General features: G+C 46.3%; 1 long non-coding RNA gene across 1 annotated transcript in view; it reads left to right on the top strand.

The window, feature by feature from the left end:
- The first annotated feature begins 6,893 nt into the window (after positions 1–6,893).
- Positions 6,894–12,646, top strand: part of LOC143809877 (uncharacterized) — a 285,078-nt gene continuing 279,325 nt past the window's right edge. Inside the window, exon 1 of the long non-coding RNA XR_013222505.1 lies at positions 6,894–6,975. This is a non-coding gene — a long non-coding RNA (uncharacterized LOC143809877). The remainder of the gene's footprint in view (positions 6,976–12,646) is intronic.

Raw genomic sequence — 12,646 nt, 5'->3', positions numbered from 1 at the left:
TACAAGGGTAAGAATAAACGGCTAACTGAATAAAACCCGTATAAAATATAACTTTTATTGAGTTCAATAAAAAAAAACATTTTATATACCAACCACAGTGGTGAAAAGTGGAACGTGCAAAGAAGGATACATACAAACACTTGCATACGGCTAAATAAGAGATCAGGACATAGGCTGGTATAAAGTATACAGACGTAGTCAGAATGCAATGGTATAGTAGTTTACAGCAGGTGTTGTGCAATTTCTCCTGCTGGAATAGATAGTGCAATGTTGTATTTGCAGAGCCCCTGATGTGCCTTAACAGTTGAAACCCCCCACAAATGACAGATTCTTATGTAGAGGTGTGTTGAGCATCTTGAACCCACAGGTGATTCATAGGATTTTTTAACATTGACCAGTGAAAACAAAAAAAAGTTCATACAAAAATGTTGATTTTGCTCCAAATTTTTCATTTTCTCAAGAATAATTGGAGAAAATGGATCACACAGACTGTGGGATGCATTGCAGAGCAGAACCGCGGAAGTGGTGCAGAGCAGAAACATGGGATGTGGTGCAGAGCAGAACCACAGGATGCAGAGCAGAGCAGCACTGCAGAGTGCGGAGCAGAGAGCAGAGCAGAGCTGCAGGTAGCAGAGCAGAGAGTAGAGCCCCAGTTTGCGGAGCAAAGAGCAGAGCTGCAGGTTGCAGAGCAAAGAGCAGAGCCACAAGATGTGGAGCAAAGAGCAGAGCCACAGGATGCAGAGCAAAGAGCAGAAGTGAACACAAGGAAACACACAGTGGCATAGGAAAGGTTACAGACAAGGATACAAAAGGACACAGGTATAGGACTTAGGTATGGGATAAGGTACAGAAACAAGGATTCAGACTAGGGTATGCAGCCTGACTGGGAGGCAGAGACACAGGACACAGATATTGGCCAGGTTACTAAGCCCCCTGGGTGGCAGAAATGAGAGATACAGCGAGACAGGACCTGGCAACTCAGCAGCAAGACACTAACTGAGAAAGTACATTGTTTAGGCCTCTGTCATGAATCCCAATGGCTAGGGATAGCAAGGGACAAGCAAAGTAATACAAAATATTGGACGAGCTCTAGGGTGATGGAACCTGGGCTGACCGCTGCCCTACGCCTGACAAACGCAACTAGAGATAGCCAGGGAGCGTGCCTACGTTGGTTCTAGACGCCACGCACCAGCCTAAGAGCTAACTAGTACTGCAGAGAAAATAAAGACCTCACTTGCCTCCAGAGGAATGAACCCCAAAAGGTATAGTTGCCCCCCACATGTATTGACGGTGAAATGAGAGGAAGGCACACACATAGAGATGATATATATAGGTTCAGCAAATTGAGGCCCGCTGTAAACTAGAAAGCAGAACGATACAAAAGGGGTCTGAGCGGTCAGCAAAAAACCCTAATCAAAAAACCATCCTGAGATTACAAGAACCCATGTGCCAACTCATGGCACATGGGGAGAACCTCAGTCCACTAGAGCTACCAGCTAGCATAGAGACATAATAAGCAAGCTGGACAAAAAACCAACAACTGAAAATCAGCACTTAGCTTATCCTGAAAGATCTGGGAGCAGGTAGGCAGGAACCAAACAGAGCACATCTGAATACATTGATAGCCGGCAAGGGAATGACAGAAAGACCAGGTAAAATAGGAAACACCCAGCCTCTGATGGACAGGTGGAAACCAAAGGCCGCAACCCACCAAAGTCACCCAGCACCAGCAGTAACCACCAGAGGGAGCCCACAAACAGAATCCACAACAGTACCCCCCCCTTGAGGAGGGGTCACCGAACCCTCACGAGAACCCCCAGGGCGATCAGGGTGAGCTCTATGGAAGGCGCGGACCAAATCAGTCGCATGAACATCGGAGGCGACCACCCAGGAATTATCCTCCTGACCATAACCCTTCCACTTAACCAAATACTGGAGTTTGCGTCTGGAAACACGAGAATCCAAGATCTTCTCAACAACATACTCCAATTCTCCCTCCACCAGCACCGGAGCAGGAGGCTCAACCGAAGGAACAACGGGCACCTCATACCTCCGCAACAACGACCGATGGAACACATTATGAATAGCAAACGATGCTGGGAGATCCAAACGAAAAGATACAGGGTTAAGAATCTCCGAGATCCTATAAGGACCGATGAACCGAGGCTTGAACTTAGGAGAAGAGACCTTCATAGGGACAAAACGAGAAGACAACCACACCAAATCCCCAACAAGAAGTCGGGGATCCACGCGGCGACGGCGATTAGCAAACTGCTGAGTCTTCTCCTGAGATAACTTCAAATTGTCCACCACCTGATTCCAAATCTGATGTAGCCTGTCCACCACCACGTCCACTCCAGGACAATCCGAAGACTCCACCTGACCAGAGGAAAAACGAGGATGAAACCCCGAATTACAAAAAAAAGGAGAGACCAACGTGGCAGAACTAGCCCGATTATTAAGAGCAAATTCGGCCAGTGGCAAAAAAGCAACCCAGTCATCTTGATCAGCAGAAACAAAACACCTCAAATAAGTTTCCAAGGTCTGATTAGTTCGCTCCGTCTGGCCATTCGTCTGAGGATGGAATGCAGACGAGAAAGACAAATCAATGCCCATCTTGGCACAAAACGTCCGCCAAAATCTAGACACAAACTGGGATCCCCTGTCAGAAACGATATTCTCCGGAATCCCATGCAAACGAACCACGTTCTGAAAAAACAAAGGGACCAACTCAGAGGAGGAAGGCAACTTAGGCAAGGGCACCAAATGAACCATCTTAGAAAAGCGGTCACACACAACCCAGATAACGGACATTTTCTGTGAAACCGGGAGATCAGAAATAAAATCCATGGAAATGTGCGTCCAAGGCCTCTTCGGGATGGGCAAGGATAACAACAACCCACTGGCCCGAGAACAGCAAGGCTTAGCTCGAGCACACACTTCACAAGACTGCACAAAGGTACGCACATCCCTAGACAAGGAAGGCCACCAAAAAGACCTGGCCACCAAGTCTCTAGTACTAAATATTCCAGGATGACCAGCCAACACAGAAGAATGGACCTCGGAGATGACTCTACTGGTCCAATCATCCGGAACAAACAGTCTTTCTGGTGGACAACGATCCGGTTTATCCACCTGAAACTCCTGCAATGCACGTCGCAAGTCTGGGGATACGGCGGACAATATTACCCCATCCCTAAGGATACCAGTAGGCCCAGAGTCTCCAGGAGAGTCAGGCACAAAACTCCTGGAAAGAGCATCTGCCTTCACATTCTTTGAACCTGGCAGGTATGAAACCACGAAATTGAAACGAGAAAAAAACAACGACCAACGAGCCTGTCTAGGATTCAAACGCCTGGCAGACTCAAGGTAAATGAGATTCTTGTGATCAGTCAAGACCACCACACGATGTCTAGCACCCTCAAGCCAATGACGCCACTCCTCAAATGCCCACTTCATGGCCAAAAGCTCCAGATTACCCACATCATAATTGCGCTCGGCGGGCGAGAATTTTCTAGAGAAGAATGCACATGGCTTCATCACCGAGCCATTAGAACTTCTCTGTGACAAAACCGCCCCCGCTCCAATCTCGGAAGCATCAACCTCAACCTGAAAAGGAAGTGAAACATCTGGTTGACACAACACAGGAGCAGAAGAAAACCGGCGCTTAAGTTCCTGAAAGGCCTCCACGGCCGCAGGAGACCAATCAGCAACATCAGCACCCTTTTTAGTCAAATCAGTCAAAGGTTTAACAAAACTGGAAAAATTAGCAATGAACCGACGATAAAAATTAGCAAACCCCAAGAACTTCTGAAGGCTCTTAACAGATGTAGGTTGTGTCCAGTCACAAATCGCCTGAACCTTGACGGGATCCATCTCAATAGTAGAAGGAGAAAAAATGTACCCCAAAAAAGAAATCTTCTGGACTCCGAAGAGACACTTTGAGCCCTTCACAAACAGAGAATTGGCCCACAGAACCTGAAACACCTTCCTGACCTGTAAAACATGAGACTCCCAGTCATCAGAAAACACCAAAATATCATCCAAATACACAATCATAAACTTATCCAGATATTCACGGAAAATATTGTGCATAAAGGACTGAAAGACTGACAGAGCATTGGAGAGTCCAAAAGGCATTACCAAATACTCAAAATGGCCCTCAGGCGTATTAAATGCGGTTTTCCACTCGTCACCCTGTTTTATCCGCACCAGATTATATGCACCGCGAAGATCTATCTTAGTGAACCACCTAGCCCCCTTAATGCAAGCAAACAAATCAGTCAATAATGGCAGTGGATACTGATATTTGACTGTAATCTTATTCAGAAGGCGATAATCTATACAAGGCCTCAGGGAACCATCTTTTTTTGCCACGAAAAAAAACCCTGCTCCCAGAGGGGACGAAGATGGACGAATATGTCCCTTTTCCAAGGACTCCTTAATATAATTCCGCATAGCAGTATGCTCTGGCAGTGACAGATTAAATAAACGACCCTTAGGGAACTTACTGCCAGGAATCAATTCTATAGCACAGGCACAATCTCTATGAGGAGGGAGCGAATTGAGCTTAGGCTCCTCAAAAACATCCCTATAGTCAGACAAAAACGCAGGGATCTCAGAAGGAGTAGATGAAGCGATTGAAATCGGAGGTGCATCATCATGAACCCCCTGACATCCCCAGCTTAACACAGACATTGTTTTCCAGTCCAGGACAGGATTATGAGTTTGTAACCATGGCAGACCAAGCACTAGTACATCATGTAAATTATACAGTACAAGGAAGCGAATCACCTCCTGATGAACGGGAGTCATGCGCATGGTCACTTGTGTCCAATACTGCGGCTTATTCATAGCCAATGGTGTAGAGTCAATTCCCTTCAGAGGGATAGGAACTTCCAGAGGCTCCAGACCAAAACCGCAGTGTTTAGCAAATGACCAATCCATAAGACTCAGGGCAGCGCCTGAATCCACATAGGCATCGACGGAAATGGACGACAGTGAAAAAATCAGAGTCACAGACAAAATGAACTTAGGCTGCAGAGTACCAATGGCAAAAGATTTATCAACCCTTTTTGTGCATTTAGAGCATGCTGATATAACATGAGCTGAATCACCACAATAAAAACACAATCCATTTTTCCGCCTATAATTTTGCCGTTCACTTCTGGACTGAATTCTATCACATTGCATAGTCTCAGGTGCCCGTTCAGAAGACACCGCCAACTGGTGCACGGGTTTGCGCTCCCGTAAACGCCGATCAATCTGAATGGCCATAGCCATCGACTCATTCAGACCTGTAGGCGTAGGGAACCCCACCATAATATCCTTAATGGCCTCGGAAAGACCATTTCTGAAGTTTGCAGCCAGGGCGCACTCATTCCACTGAGTAAGCACCGACCATTTCCGAAATTTTTGACAATATATTTCCGCTTCATCATGCCCCTGAGAGAGGGCTAATAAAGCCTTTTCAGCCTGAATCTCCAGGTTGGGTTCCTCATAGAGCAATCCCAATGCCAGAAAAAATGCATCCACATTGAGCAATGCAGGATCCCCTGGTGCCAATGCAAATGCCCAATTCTGAGGGTCGCCCCGCAGGAAAGATATTACAATCTTGACCTGTTGAGCAGGGTCTCCAGAGGAGCGAGATTTTAAAGAAAGAAACAATTTACAATTGTTCCTGAAATTCAGGAAGGTAGATCTATCTCCAGAAAAGAACTCTGGAATAGGAATTCTAGGTTCAGACATGGGAGTGTGAACAACAAAATCCTGTATGTTTTGAACTTTTGCCGCGAGATTACTCAGGCTGGAAGCCAAACTCTGGACATCCATGTTAAACAGCTAATATCAGAGCCATTCAAGGGTTAAGAGGAGGTAAGAAGCAGCTAGACAGCAATTAAGGGCTAGGCAGCAAAACTCTGAAGGAAAAAAAAAAAAAAAAAAAATTTCCCTTAAACACTTCTTTTTCTCCTGCTTCAGCCCAAACAATTAACACTTTGTGGGCCGGCTATACTGTCATGAATCCCAATGGCTAGGGATAGCAAGGGACAAGCAAAGTAATACAAAATATCGGACGAGCTCTAGGGTGATGGAACCTGGGCTGACCGCTGCCCTACGCCTGACAAACGCAACTAGAGATAGCCAGGGAGCGTGCCTACGTTGGTTCTAGACGCCACGCACCAGCCTAAGAGCTAACTAGTACTGCAGAGAAAATAAGACCTCACTTGCCTCCAGAGGAATGAACCCCAAAAGGTATAGTTGCCCCCCACATGTATTGATGGTGAAATGAGAGGAAGGCACACACATAGAGATGATATATATAGGTTCAGCAAATTGAGGCCCGCTGTAAACTAGAAAGCAGAACGATACAAAAGGGGTCTGAGCGGTCAGCAAAAAACCCTAATCAAAAAACCATCCTGAGATTACAAGAACCCATGTGCCAACTCATGGCACATGGGGAGAACCTCAGTCCACTAGAGCTACCAGCTAGCATAGAGACATAATAAGCAAGCTGGACAAAAAACCAACAACTGAAAATCAGCACTTAGCTTATCCTGAAAGATCTGGGAGCAGGTAGGCAGGAACCAAACAGAGCACATCTGAATACATTGATAGCCGGCAAGGGAATGACAGAAAGGCAAGGTAAAATAGGAAACACCCAGCCTCTGATGGACAGGTGGAAACCAAAGGCCGCAACCCACCAAAGTCACCCAGCACCAGCAGTAACCACCAGAGGGAGCCCACAAACAGAATCCACAACAGGCCTCCCCCTAGGGGTGGGGAAGCCTTAAGTACCTGAGGCCTCTTGTTAATTGGTTGGGGACACCTTAGGAAGGTGCACACAGTCTGCATAAGAAACAGGAAGTGCCGTGGCACCGCCCTAAGCATACAGTCAGGAAGTATGCAACAAGCAAGGACATGAGGCCCAGAGCATGAAGTCGGCAGAGAACATAATTCACAGCATGGCCCGGAGTGGTGAGTAAGAGGGGAGATGGGAAACCATGCAGTGATGCCGGCAGGGATGTTACACCCTGCCACCAACACCATGGACTTGAACCTCATGGAATCGCCCGACACATGAGTGCCTTCTAGTTGCACTATCTTCAGCATGAAGCCCGTATACTTAGGGTTAGAAGTAGTGCTGACCACTGGGTAGAGAAGGGAGGACCACTGTATATTTTGATCCAGAGGGTTCATACAAACAGTTAAAAAAAAGTTCACTTTCGGGTACTAGAACAGTATCCAGACCCGAACCCGGACCCCTTTTGCTTTAATGGGGGACCTGAACATCCATTGTTTGCCATGCTGTCATCTGATTGATGGTAAAATCATTTCTGCCGGTCAGACAGCAAAGGTTTCCACGCTGTCAAATGACTGCGTAAGCCCGCAGCTTTGATCGAAGGTAAAAGGTTTACATCCAGTCACTGGCGTTGGCTGATGTGACTACTGTTCCCATCAGCCTATACCTGCTGCTGCTAATAACAACGAGAGCATGTGGTGGCTTATATGAGTATTCATCAGCTGGTACCTGCGCTCTAAATAAATAATAAAAAAATGGCGTGGGTTCCCCTTTATTTTTGATAACCAGCCAGGCAAAACTCACAGCTGGGGGCTGTAACTCTCATTTGTCAGCATTAACAGGGATGGTTATTAAGAATAGAGGGATCCCCATGACATTTTTTACTTATTTAAATAAATAATTTACAGAAACCCCCATTTTTGACAACCAACCAACCAAGCTAAAGCAGACAGGTGGGGGCTGATATTGTCAGTCTGGTAAGGGGCAATGGATGATGACCCCCCTAGTCTAAAAATAGCAGCCTGAAGCCATTTCTTAGATGCACCAAATCTGCCGCTTTGCTTGGCTCTTCCCACTTTCCTTATGGCAAGCTGGGTTCATATTTTTGGGTTGATATCACCTTTGTATTGTCCGGTGACATAAAGCCCATGGCTTAGTAATGGAGAGGCGTCTATAAGACACGTATCTATTACTAGTCCTATCCAATAGTTGTAATGTAAATAGACACACAGCAAGTCTAAAGTCTTTTATTTGAAATAAAACAAAACACACCTTTACTTTTGTTTTTAAAAAATAACCAGCACAGTCAATACTCACCTAATGCCCATTCCATTGAATCTCTCATCTCCTGTAATAAAACAAAAATAAAAAAAAACTATATCCCTCACCTGTCTGAGGTTCTGTCCCACACCGAAATCCATGACTGGGGATAAATAGATTTCAACCTGGATGGTGCCAAGATGTGACAGTCCAGGCTGAAAACCACTGATGAATGTGCTGCTGGTAGTGCAGCATCGGTGACCAGCAGTGACGTCATCGAAGTTACCGCTGGTTTCAGAGCCTGCATTCTCAGCCGGGCAAATGAACTTCAGTGACCTTGGTGAGATCCTTGCTAACTCTGTGAGAAAGTCTCATTGTGCGGTGCTCAGCTTAGAGTGTTCACCGCAGTTCACTGTGAGAAATTTCTCACAGTGAGCTGCAGTGAACTCTCTGAGCTTAGGGCTGCACCGTGAGATTTTAAATAAATAAATAATTTTAAATATTACATGGGTTCCTCTGTTTTTTTGACAACCTGCCAGACAAAACTTGTGGCTGCAACCCTCAGCTGTCACCATCAGCAAGGCTGGGTATCAAGAATAGAGGGGTCTCTACCCTGCTTTTTAATTATTTAAATAAATGACTAAAAAAAGGGCATGGGGTCCCCCCATGTTTTACAACTAGCCAAGCTAAAGCAGACAGCTGGTAAGGGGCCATGGATATTGGCCCTCCCTAACCTAAAAATATCAGCCCTCAATCATCAAAAAAAGGCGCATCTATTAGATGAGCCAATTCTGGCACTTTGCCTGGCTCTTACAACTTGCCCTGTGGCAGTGGCAAGTGGGGATCATATCTGTGGGGTTGATGTCATCCTTGCATTGTCCGGTAACATCGGGTTCGCTCATCTCTACTACTGGGTTGCCACTCTGTTAGTTTAACGGTACAAGAGTAAATTTTGCCAGATGCTTGCCCCCTGGTAAGGGATCCGCTCAATGGAGTATCGAAACACGCTTGCAGACAATCTTAAGAGTGGTTTTCCCCAAGATAGCAGTGAGGCGCACAGTGTGCATCCCAGTTCTAGACGTCCAAATCTGGGAACATCAAGGTGTTATCGCAAAAATATTAGCAGCAGCTTCAGTGGCAAAAGCAATTTCTGTGCATCATTTTACACATTTTTTAGACAAACTCACGGAGTAAACAGTCCAAAACGCATGTGAGTAAACTATAAGAAAATTTTATTCTCTACATATAGATATATAGTAATATACAGACTAAAAGAGAAAAGGTACATCCAGAGCTCATATGTGAAGGACAACCACCACTGAAGTAGCAGGATGGGATAAACCAGTACACTATATATGCAATATAACCCAGCAAATCTATTCATCTAACATCTATTTTAAAAGTGCATAATGCAAATCAAAAAGCGGGGCAAAAATAATTCTGAGGTACTCTCAGCACAATTATTTATCAGACACAAATACATGCATGTTATGACCCCAATGGCGAGGGTCTCAGAGGAACAAGTAAGTCTGCGAAGTACAAAAATCCAGCTCATAGGGCAGTGGTAACTGGGTTGACCATATATCTACTCCTAACGCCAACACTAGAAGTAGCCGGGGAACATGCCTACGTTGGTCGCTAGATGTCTCGCGCCAGCCGGAGGACTAACTACCCCTAGAAGAGGAAAATAAAGTCCTCTCTTGCCTCCAGATAATAGACCCCAAAAGTTGGATACAAGCCCCCCACAAATAATAACGGTGAGGTAAGAGGAAATGACAAACACAGAGATGAACTAGGTTTAGCAAAGAGAGGCCCACTTACTAATAGCAGAATGTAGTAAGATAACTTATATGGTCAACAAAAACCCTATCAAAATTCCACACTGGAAATTCAAGAACCCCCGAACCGTCTAACGGCCCGGGGGGAGAACTCCAGCCTCCCTAGAGCTTCCAGCAAGGTAAGGATACAGATTATGTACAAGCTGGACAAAAATGCAAACAAAAACAAATAGCAAAAAGCAAGAAAGCAGACTTAGCTTAATCTAGCAGGAACCAGGATCAGTAGACAAGAGCACAACAGATTAGCTCTGATTACAACGTTGCCAGACATTGAACTGAAGGTCCAGGGAGCTTATATAGCAACACCCCTGAACTAACGGCCCAGGTGAGCATACAAGGGATGACTGACATACCCAGAGTCAAATCACTAGTAACCACTAGAGGGAGCCAAAAAGCAAATTCACAACAGTACCCCCCCCTTAGTGAGGGGTCACCGAACCCTCACCAAGACCACCAGGGCGATCAGGATGAGCGGCGTGAAAGGCACAAACCAAATCGGCCGCATGCACATCAGAGGCGACCACCCAGGAATTATCCTCCTGACCATAGCCCTTCCACTTGACCAGGTACTGAAACCTCCGCCTGGAGAGACGAGAATCTAAGATCTTCTCCACCACGTACTCCAACTCGCCCTCAACCAACACCGGAGCAGGAGGCTCCGCAGAAGGGACCACAGGCACAACGTACCGCCGCAACAAGGACCTATGAAATACGTTGTGAATGGCAAACGACACCGGAAGGTCCAGGCGAAAGGATACAGGATTAAGGATTTCCAATATCTTGTAAGGACCAATGAAGCGAGGCTTAAATTTGGGAGAGGAGACCTTCATAGGAACAAATCGAGAAGACAGCCATACCAAATCCCCAACGTGAAGTCGGGGACCCACACCGCGGCGGCGGTTGGCAAAACGCTGAGCCTTCTCCTGTGACAACTTCAAGTTGTCCACCACATGACTCCAGATCCGCTGCAACCTATCCACCACAGAATCCACCCCAGGACAGTCAGAAGGCTCCACATGTCCCGAGGAAAAACGAGGATGGAAACCAGAGTTGCAGAAAAATGGCGAAACCAAGGTGGCGGAACTAGCCCGATTATTAAGGGCAAATTCAGCCAATGGCAAGAAGGTCACCCAATCATCCTGATCAGAAGAGACAAAACACCTCAAATAAGCCTCCAGAGTCTGATTAGTTCGCTCCGTTTGTCCGTTAGTCTGGGGATGAAAAGCGGATGAAAACGACAAATCAATGCCCATCCTACCACAAAAGGATCGCCAGAACCTGGAAACAAACTGGGATCCTCTGTCCGACACAATATTCTCAGGAATGCCGTGCAAACGAACCACGTTCTGGAAGAACACAGGAACCAGATCAGAAGAGGAGGGCAGCTTAGGTAAAGGAACCAAATGGACCATCTTGGAGAAACGATCACATATCACCCAGATGACAGACATGCCCTGAGACACCGGAAGATCAGAAATGAAATCCATAGAGATGTGTGTCCAAGGTCTCTTCGGGACAGGCAAGGGCAAGAGCAACCCGCTGGCACGAGAACAGCAAGGCTTAGCTCGAGCACAAGTTCCACAGGACTGCACAAATGACCGCACATCCCTTGACAAGGAAGGCCACCAAAAGGACCTGGCCACCAGATCTCTGGTGCCAAAAATTCCCGGGTGCCCTGCCAACACTGAGGAATGAACCTCGGAAATGACTCTGCTGGTCCATTTAGCAGGCACAAACAATCTGTCAGGTGGACAAGAGTCAGGCCTACCAGCCTGAAATCTCTGCAACACACGCTGCAGATCAGGAGAAATAGCTGACAAGATAACTCCTTCCTTAAGAATACCCACAGGTTCAGCGACTCCAGGAGCATCAGGCACAAAGCTCCTAGACAGAGCATCAGCCTTCACATTCTTAGAACCTGGTAAATACGAGACCACAAAGTCAAAACGGGAGAAAAACAATGACCAGCGGGCCTGTCTAGGATTCAGGCGTTTAGCAGACTCGAGATACATCAGATTTTTGTGATCAGTCAAGACCACCACACGATGCTTAGCACCCTCGAGCCAATGACGCCACTCCTCAAATGCCCACTTCATGGCCAACAACTCCCGATTGCCCACATCATAATTTCGCTCTGCCGGCGAAAACTTCCTGGAGAAAAAGGCACAAGGTCTCATAGTAGAGCAACCAGGGCCTCTCTGCGACAAAACGGCCCCTGCCCCAATCTCCGAAGCATCCACCTCCACCTGAAAGGGAAGTGAGGTGTCAGGTTGGCACAAAACAGGCGCCGAAGTAAACCGGCGTTTCAACTCCTGGAAAGCCTCCATGGCAGCAGGAGCCCAGTTAGCTACATCAGAGCCTTTCTTGGTCATATCCGTCAATGGTTTAACAACGCTAGAAAAATTTGCGATAAAACGACGGTAGAAGTTAGCAAAACCCAAGAACTTCTGAAGACCCTTAACTGACGAGGGTTGAGTCCAATCATGAATAGCTCGGACCTTGACTGGGTCCATCTCCACAGCAGAAGGGGAAAAAATAAACCCCAAAAAGGGAACCCTCTGTACACCAAAGAGACACTTTGAGCCTTTAACAAACAAAGAATTTTCACGCAAAATCTTAAAAACCATCCTGACCTGCTCCACATGCGAGTCCCAATCATCAGAAAAAAACAGAATATCATCCAGATAAACAATCAAAAATTTATCCAGATACTTCCGGAAAATGTCATGCATGAAGGACTGAAAAACTG

This window comes from Ranitomeya variabilis, chromosome 2 (genome assembly GCF_051348905.1).
Source record: "Ranitomeya variabilis isolate aRanVar5 chromosome 2, aRanVar5.hap1, whole genome shotgun sequence".
Classification (NCBI taxonomy): Eukaryota; Metazoa; Chordata; class Amphibia; order Anura; family Dendrobatidae; genus Ranitomeya; species Ranitomeya variabilis.
The sequence above is the reverse complement of the archived record's forward strand: the minus strand, read 5'-3'. Positions and strand labels throughout refer to the sequence as shown.